Genomic DNA, 9,162 nt, shown 5'->3' with positions numbered 1-9,162 from the left:
AACGTCGATTCTCCTGCTCCTTGGATGCTGCCTGACCTGCTGCGCTTTTCCAGCAACACATTTTTCAGCTCTGATCTCCAGCATCTGCAGTCCTCACTTTCTCCTATAAGGATATATCACACATCACAGCAAAAGCAAACATCACCACAGTTAGAGACAGCATTGAAGGGCAAACAGTGTCAGGGACTGCACAATACCATGAATGAAGGGCTTTTGACCGAAACGTCGATTCTCCTGCTCCTCGGGTGCTGCCTGACCTGCTGTGCCTTTTCAACACCACATTCTTTACTTAAATCTCCAGCACCTGAAGTTCTCACTTTCGCCCCGCTCATGAGAAGTCTCATGTAGCTCCTAAACACTGACAGTGTTAGTAGGGGGTAAAGCACAACAAGGTCAACAGGTCTCCCAAGCGAGACAACCACCCTGCTGACACCCGCACACCCAAGTGGGGCTTAACTCTAAAGGAAAGACCATCATCAAAGTCTTTCTGCCAAAGTTAAATGTGGGCCTATTCAGTTATCACACCCTCCCGCTACCTTGGATATTTGTAAATGTAGTTTTGTGTAAACAAGAAATGCCTTGGGTTTTTTTGTTCTACATATGTAAAGATTGTGTACAGAATCAAACTTCCCTAGCGACAATGTATTCATATTAAAATTTTAAGAATAAAGTATGGTTTTGCAATAAGAAAACTCAAAAGGGCTCTTAAGTCCTAGGTTCAAAAAAAGGAGAGTTAGGCAGAAAGGAACAGTAAGCATTAGAAATTAAAGGATCACAGGGAGGATCCTAGGGAATGGAGGGAGGAAACCAGGATGCAGACCAGAAAATCACATTGATCAGGGCAATTTGGGCAAGGAAAGGTGGGAGCTGTATGTTTGGGTTGGGGAACATCATAGGACATTTAGGTGAACTAGGCAGGGAGAAAGAGTGGGTAAAGTAAATAAAGGGTGATGTAAGGGTCAGGTCAGGCACAGGGATCCGAATAAGAGTGGGATCGGGGGAATATCATGGAGAAGAGTGAAAGGGTGGGTGGTCACAGTGAGGACCTAAAATCTGGAATTAGACCGTTGTCAGGAGTAACCATTTTATGCATGGTTTTAATAACCACAAAATGGCTTCTCAATGCAAAGTAACATAACAGAGTGGGTTCAGGCTGCAAATTAATACTGTGTTTAAAATGGCTTCTCACCCTGCTAAAACCTGCATTCCTGCCTTGCTGAGCTAACCGAATCAAAAGATAAAGCAAACAATGGAGCCTTCACAGGATGGAATTAACTAAGCTAGATAAGTCATTACTAAACATCCTAACTAACCTTGAAATGCAGGTGGGAAGAGATAATGGGTGGTAAACAATTTTGTTTCCCAGGAAATATCATTGGGTTAACCTGCTGACCATTATGTCATTTTATTACACTTTATTGGATTTACTCTCCAATTAAGGCTGTACTACTTCTTAAGAAACATATAAAAATTGCCTTTGTTCCAAGTGAAATTGCACAGTTTTCTCCAAGGAATACAGAAGCTTTTAACATCCATGTTGCTGGACAAACCTGTACCCGGCTGTTACTCATGCAAGTGTGAAGTCTTGTTGAAGCAGACCATACTCCTGTTATTTATTTGACCGATCACAGAACCGAGAGGCCCCTCCCGGGGGTTGAGATTAAAGAACAGAGGGTATGCCAGTGGAAGGGAGAAGGCCATCTACAGTGAAGAAAGTAGAGGGTGAGTGAAACAAATAAAAAGTTGATAACAACCATCTCTCTCCTAAATTTTCTCCTAAAGAACCTCTCAGAGAGAATGCATGGTTCCAATTGATGGATCCCTAGATCTGTTTCACATGTTCCTGCATAGGACAAACACATCCAAATGAGGGAATTGAAACAGAAACTGAAAGATAGCAATGTGTGAGCACTTGGTTAAGGGCTTCACGCTGAAGGGAAGCATTTACCACAGGATGAACTCCTACAGCTTCCATCACCATATCCCAACCATGTCCCATGATTTATTTAACTCTGAAAAGAAGGACACCAAGATTTCCCAACTGTAGTGATGGTGATTGAATGGGGGAGGAGGGAGCATTATTCCTCATATAGCCATTCAGAAGCATTCATAGGCTGTTTATCTAAAAGTTAAGGACATGGAGATGAAACGTTCTACAGGTTATAGATTCTAAGGTTGTAGGCCAGGGGATAATGAAACCCTGATCAGTCACATTGAGCAATATCTGCATGCATGGAAAGTAAAGACCAAGGCTACAAAAATCTTGTGCATGGCAGAATAAGGAAGAGGAAATCCTAGGATACCTCCAAAAGGCATGGCTAATGACACCAGTATGAAAGCTTCAGACTGATGATGAAATGCACAACAATGCTGCCCATTTATCCATTTGGGACATAATTGAATGGACAATTCTTCTTCTGAAGGTGCAATTCCAATGTTTAGACCACTCAGGAGGAGCAACTCACCACACAATCTCCAGATTAGTGATTGTTTGCTGTGCCCTGCACAGCCTTACTCTGTGCTGAAAATGTGTTGCTGGAAAAGCGCAGCAGGTCAGGCAGCATCCAAGGAGCAGGAGAATCGACGTTTCGGGCATGAGCCCTTCTTCAGGAATGTATGTGACAGGGTGAGAACTTAGAAGAGAGGGAGATGCACCTGTAACCTATCTCTACAAGCAATGTTGAAGAGCAGTCTGACGGAGATGCTGAGGGAGACAAAGCTGATGATGTGACAGCTGAGGAAAGTAGTGAGACAAGGTAGACAGACCTGAGAGAACCTGAAAGCGGCTAGACTTTGCATTGGTAGAAATGAATAATAAGAACTCTAAGCCAATTACGCTGCAAAGGAACCCCTGTTCTCAAGAATGCTTTTGTTGTACCTTTAAAATATTAATCTACTTTGCTTGACACTAAATATAATTAACTAATTCCCTTAGCAACAATAACATCCTAGGTAGAAGTAGGTACTGCAGATGCTAGAGATTAGAGTCAAGATTAGAGTGGTGCTGGACATTCTGGACAAAAGCCCTTCATCAGGATGCTGATGAAGGGATTTTGCTCGAAACCGATTTTCCTGCTCCTCGGATGCTGCCCGATCTGCTGTGCTTTTCCAGCACCACTCTAATCTTAACAATTACATCCTGTTCAGTTTCTGATCACAGCATCAATATGGAGTTATGCATGTTTACATGGGAGGTGTGACTCAAACCGCAATTTGCAAGAATCAGTCATCCATTACAGAGATGTCAAGGGGCTAAATGAATCTGATTAACTCCAGAAACCCAAACAAACATCAATTTTTAAGTTTCCACTTTCCGGACTTCATGTTCCTCATAGAGGACAGAATAGATAACAGCCTCAACATCTTTTGCAGTAGCCCATGTGTCATACATGTGAGTGTGTATCGTGATCAGCACACCTGAAGGTAGTCTGCAAGGAAAACATAAATATTCTGAAGCCTTCGAAGTGAATTTGCCAAAGGATCGCTGTACCAAATATGATAATATCAAGTATCAGGTTCCAGAGGATGCTGATACCCATGCACCCACTGTGTCTTCAGTGTTCTTTAAACTTTCTTGTCATACTAACAAAGGGAAGGTGATGCAACAGGGACCCTCTGGCATGTCCTGAGGTAATAATCCCTGAGTGCCTGCTTGTCACACCTCCTCCCTGCCAATGCGCAATGACACCTCTCTCATTCCTTGAGGGGATGAGCATCGGAGAAGAGGTCAAGGTCCTCCAGCCACCTCTCACCCATACAGTAAATGAATGTATCCAAGGCTTGGGTGACAGAGTGAAGGTTCCTGTGCATATCTGGCAAACACTGATTGTTCTTTTTGGATTGGCTCACCACAGCTTCCTCTACCTGTTACACGCAGGCAGCATGTACACTCGCATTCTGAATCTTCCTGCCCTTCTGCCTGTAAAATTGGATGTTTTGCCCATACGTGCGTACATAATGAGCTGAGGAGAATGTAATCGCACCCGAAAATCTGAAGCAGAAGCAAGCACTACCTTTGAATAAAGGGAGATAAAGAAGGAAACAGAGGTCAGTCTGACCTGGCATTGGCCGGACAGATTGGTCAAATCTGGAAAGATTTTCAAAAAGATAGGATTTTGACCTGGTTTGGAGGGCAGAAATATGAAGATAGGGAAACCATTACGCATTGTAGATTACCCATTGAAGGTCACATTCATTTAGATTAGATTAGATTAGATTAGATTACTTACAGTGTGGAAACAGGCCCTTCGGCCCAACAAGTCCACACCGACCCGCTGAAGCGTAACCAACCCAGACCCATTCTCCTACATTTATCCCTTCACCTAACACTACAGGCAATTTAGCGTGGCCAATTCACCTCATCTAATTCACCAATTAGATGAGGCCGAAACCTGAAAACGTACAGTCTCAATACTGATCTTCAAAATCCTGAGCACGTTGGATAGAATATATACAAAGAAACTGTTCTTTTTTAAATTAATTTGTAGGGTGTGAGCGTCGCTGGCTGGCCAGGATTTATTGTCCATCTCTAGTTGCCCTTGATAAAGTGGTGCTAAGCTATCTTCTTGCTGCAGTCCACCTGCTGTGGATTGACCCACAATGCCAACAGGGAGGGAATTTCAGGATTTTGACCCAGTGACAGTAAAGGAACTCTGATTCCTAGGACGCCCCACCAGTGGGTTCAGATTGCTGCCACTTTTCTCCAAAACATCTACAATCCAAGTTAGATTGGAAGCAGCAGTGACACCATTTTTGCTCCCTCTGCCTACCACCTACATATCTCACTGAATTCCAGACAAGAACAACAGGTGAGATTCCAAAACATTTTCAGTAAAAAAAAAGCCACATTCAAATGATCAAGTTAACATCTGGAAACCAAACCAATCTATGAATCTGCAGCCAGTGGCAGCTCTTTACAATTTGAACTTGTCAGTCTTTCATAAGGTTGTAGCACACACCACTCTGGAAACCAGCATCAGTCTGCTAACAGAGTGGGAACTGCCACCTGCATATGCCAGGCTTCAGGAAAAAGCTCAGGATCTTCTGGGATGCAATCAGCAGCCACTCTGGTCCAGGAGCAGGTGTTCATTGGGCTTGTTTCAGTACCTTTGCCAATTGGAATGCATAAGTAGGACTTGTGGAAATTTCTATATCACTTTCTCCTGTTTCTGTTCTTTTACCAGAGGTGGATGATGGATGCTGTGTGTTGGTGGGAGCGCTGGTCAGAAGTTAAACAGACCCACAGCAGTGTGGTTGACTCTTAACTGCTCTTTGGGCAATTAGAGATGGTAATAAATGCTGGCCTAGCCAGTGATGCCCTCATCCCATGTATAAAAGAAAAATTATTTAGACAGGAAGCTAACAGATGCAAACATATGAACTAGGAATAGATGTAGGCTACTCAGCCCTTCAAGTTTACTCTGTCATTTGCTAAGATCATGACTGATGTAAATGCACCCTTAGTTCCACCTTTCTGTCTGCACTAATACCCTTTGACTTCCTTGTCAAGAATCTATCTATTTATCTATATCTTAAAAATTTTCAAAGACACGACCTCGTCCACACTGTGGGGAAGTAAATTCCGTAGAACCATCAAATCTGATCAGTGAAAAATAGACCGAGATACCTTCCTTTCTTTTTGTTTCTTTCAATATACCTTTCTTTGAGGAAAGAGTACACTATCTGACAACTCTTTCCACAGTACTAGTACCACCTGTTTCTCCTTTAGATATTTACTAGCAAAGCCCATTAAGGACAATGCAAACCATCAAAAGTGAAAAGGGGGTATTGGGAGAGCAGGAAGGTTCTACTTCAAGATGGAGTTGAGGGGAAAATAAAATATTATATCCCCTGCAATGCCCACCTCTCTCTAAAGGTGTTGAGAGCATTGATGGGAACCACATGCTCCCTCTCCAGTGAAACCCAGGCATGAACATAACTGCGGAAGAGGGGCAGACAGTCAGCAGAGATGAACCCCTCCACAGCCCATTGCTTGAACCTGTTTATAGCCAGCCTGGACAGTTTTGTTCCTCCTTTATATCTACCCTATCAATGAATTAGCAATTTAACCCAATTACCTGCTGCATTCCTTATTCTATTACCAAGACTCTTGATCCTGTGAGAGAAAAAGAATGCCTCCTCATCTCCACCTTAAATGGAAGACCCTTATTTTTCAAATGTGTCCCTTAGTTTTTGTCTCTCGCACAGGGAAAAACATTCTTGATAAGTCCCCTCAAGATTTCATTCATTTCATTAAGATTATCCAATATTCTTCTAAACTACAAAGGGTACAATCCCAGTGTGTCCAACCTCTCCTTATAAGACAAGCCTTTCATCTAGGACCAATTCAAATGAGCAGCAGGGTGGGACTCATTCAAGATAAAGTACCTGATTGAGGGATCCAGCATTTAGAACTGGAGACCCTGCTGAGAGATGCCATCTGCCTCCCATGTGATCCCTTGGCACAACCCTGCTGTCTCCACCTCTGTACTGGCCCTTGACAATCCTGACCCCCGATAGGTGCAGAACTGGTGACTTCAACTGCTCCCCTAGTGGTGTTGCTGAGCAATGCATTACTGCAGGGCTGAGATTGGCCAGGAGGTCTCTTGGGAAGGGGATGATTCCTGATCCCAAGGAAGGCCTACCAGTGTCCAAGTAAGGCCCTGGTTGGCATTTAATTTGGAAAACGTTCCCATAAAGAGCTGATGAGTAGGCTCACGTCAGCTCTCCAACCAACAGGCAAGATTTCCATCTCTCCATTAAGTTTCACTTTGTGTTCAAAATGGAAAGTATTGCATTTCCACAGACTAATGCCCCAATTGAATGAGAAAATATATTTAGGTTCCATTTTGTGGTTTGCCCAGATGAGTCTTGACTTTAGAAACTTATCAAAGAACTATGCTCAGTTTTAAAACAAAAAGCTGACAATTATGTGCTTCCGGAACTGAAAGGGTTAACAAAATTGCTAGTTCTAACCTCAGCTGGTAGCTAATTTAAAGGAAATTCTGGAGGATGGGTGGAAGATTTCTTTGTAAATGGTTTAGCTCTAATTTTTTCCTTCTCTAAATAAAATTAACCACATACGTTTAAATTGGGTAGGGAACAATTCTTAGATAATGATCAAATAAATGCTTCAATTGGAGCAGTTTGCAAAACCAACAGCAGAGCAAGCTATTTCTTGTCAGAGTCATGTCATTTGCCAACCAACTTCCAAAGAAATTAATCTTATCTTAGAATTACTTTATAATATATTTATGACAGCAGTGTGTGACTGGATGAAAACAAGTCTGTGAGGAGTGGGAAGATTAGGAGCAACTTCCTGTTTGCTGCACTAATGCCCCAGGAATTCATTTTCCTTTTATGGTAAAGTAAAGCAGAGGTAGGCGGACAGAATTCTCCGGGTAAGAGAGTGAGATGATCAGAAGCAATTCAGACTCGCTGCAGTTTAGGCTCCAGGCTCTGAAAGAGGTATGCTACTGGAACAAAACCGACGAGACTATACCCTCAGACACTAAAACTCCTTGTTTGGTAAGTGTTCCAGGGAATTCTGAATGGGATGAATTTCTAGGTGTTAACTTTTAGTCAGCTAGACACCTTAGTTATGTACAGTGGTACTTTCAGGAAATCTTGGGCATGTGTTATAAGACTTTAAGCAGCTCTATATAAAGATGTGTGTTTTACTTTTGTTCCTGCAAATATTCTACCACCTTTTGCAGAATGTGCTGATGTTTGCTGGGATAAAGTATATTAGCGCCCAGCCACCCTCACACGGATATAGGTATTCTTCATGCACAAGCCCAAATAGCAAGTGTTGTTATACAGGGTCTTCACCCCAGTTGATAGCCATACACATGCATCTTGCAACAGAAGCCATTGGACTGTGATCAAGGGTGTGAATCCTTACTGATTTATTCCCCTTACCTATATCACCAGTCCAATTACAACCTTCCAGTAACAGCACATACCTAATCTCTATGTACTATGTTGGGTGGGGCTTCCACTAAACATTTTAATAGCTCTTTGATGTCTGTAGCTACCTTACACTGTAAAAATTTCAGGAAATTCCACGTTCACATTTCTACAATCTTTTATTGGTCCATTTCTACCGATCCTGAGATCCTTTTGTTGGTAATAGTAAGGACCATAACGTACAAAATGTTGGATTTGTGAGTTTTCATTTCTGTATCAAGGTCTGCCATTACAGCTATGACCTTCTAATTGGTCACATGGTGTAGAGAGAACAGAACAGTTTGGGTTCTCACGCCCACAAGTATGGTGTTTAATTAAAATGACCATATGACACTTTTATACCTTTAAACTATTTGAACTGATGCCACAAGTATCAGTGCAGCTTACCATGCCACAGCAATGCAGTTTACAACCTCATTAACTTTATTGCTAGCTGAGTCTTGCTAGAAGTGAAAACTTCCTTGATATGGTTCATTCCGAAGTAACAGTTGAAACCAATCTAAAATGACACATCCTTTCCCAGGAAACTATTTGTATTCACCTCATTAAGGAGATAGTCAATTGCTTCCAGCTAAAATATATTACAGAAAAGAAGAAATATTGTAAGAGTAGGGAGAAAGATTCAAGGCTAAGCAAGGAAGTTAAAGATAAAATCAAGACAAAAATGAAGGCGTATCATATTGCAAACGTGAGTGACAGGCTGGAAGATTGCGAAACTTTTAAAGATCAACAAAGGATAACTAAAAAATGTCATAAAAAGAGCAAAGGCAAACTATGAAAGAAAACTAGTGCAAAGGCTTCGATAAGTATGTAACAGGGAGGAGAGTAGTTAAAGTGAATGTTCGTCCCTTGGAGGATGAGACTGGGCAGTTAGCAGTGGGCAACACAGAAATTGCAGAGTTGCTAAATCAATACCCTGCTTCTGCTTTCATGGTAAGGGACATCAGTACTAGCCCAATAGTCATAGGTAAGGCAGAGGTTCTAGAAAGGGAGGAACTTAGAACAATCATCATCATTAAGGAAAAAGTACTGAACAAACTATTCAGATTGAAAACAAACAAGTTCTCAGGGCCTGACTGCCATTTTTTTACATTTGTGGCTCACGAGCATTGCTGGTTTGGCAGCATTTATTGTTCAGGGAGAAAGTGAGGACTGCAGATGCTGGAGATCAGAGCTGAAAATGTGTTGCTGGAA

At 42.1% G+C, this 9,162-nt stretch overlaps 1 protein-coding gene across 3 annotated transcripts in view; it reads left to right on the top strand.

Moving 5' to 3' along the window:
- The first annotated feature begins 7,391 nt into the window (after window positions 1–7,391).
- Window positions 7,392–9,162, top strand: part of LOC122540266 (filamin-binding LIM protein 1-like) — a 38,636-nt gene continuing 36,865 nt past the window's right edge. Inside the window, exon 1 of one of the 3 annotated variants that reach the window (XM_043675724.1) lies at window positions 7,392–7,527. The gene's annotated coding sequence lies outside the window, so the exon portion shown is untranslated. The remainder of the gene's footprint in view (window positions 7,528–9,162) is intronic. The other 2 variants (XM_043675726.1, XM_043675725.1) reach the window with 2 other exon arrangements.

The sequence above is a fragment of the Chiloscyllium plagiosum genome, chromosome 34 (genome assembly GCF_004010195.1).
Source record: "Chiloscyllium plagiosum isolate BGI_BamShark_2017 chromosome 34, ASM401019v2, whole genome shotgun sequence".
NCBI classification, from domain to species: domain Eukaryota; kingdom Metazoa; phylum Chordata; class Chondrichthyes; order Orectolobiformes; family Hemiscylliidae; genus Chiloscyllium; species Chiloscyllium plagiosum.
The sequence above is the reverse complement of the archived record's forward strand: the minus strand, read 5'-3'. Positions and strand labels throughout refer to the sequence as shown.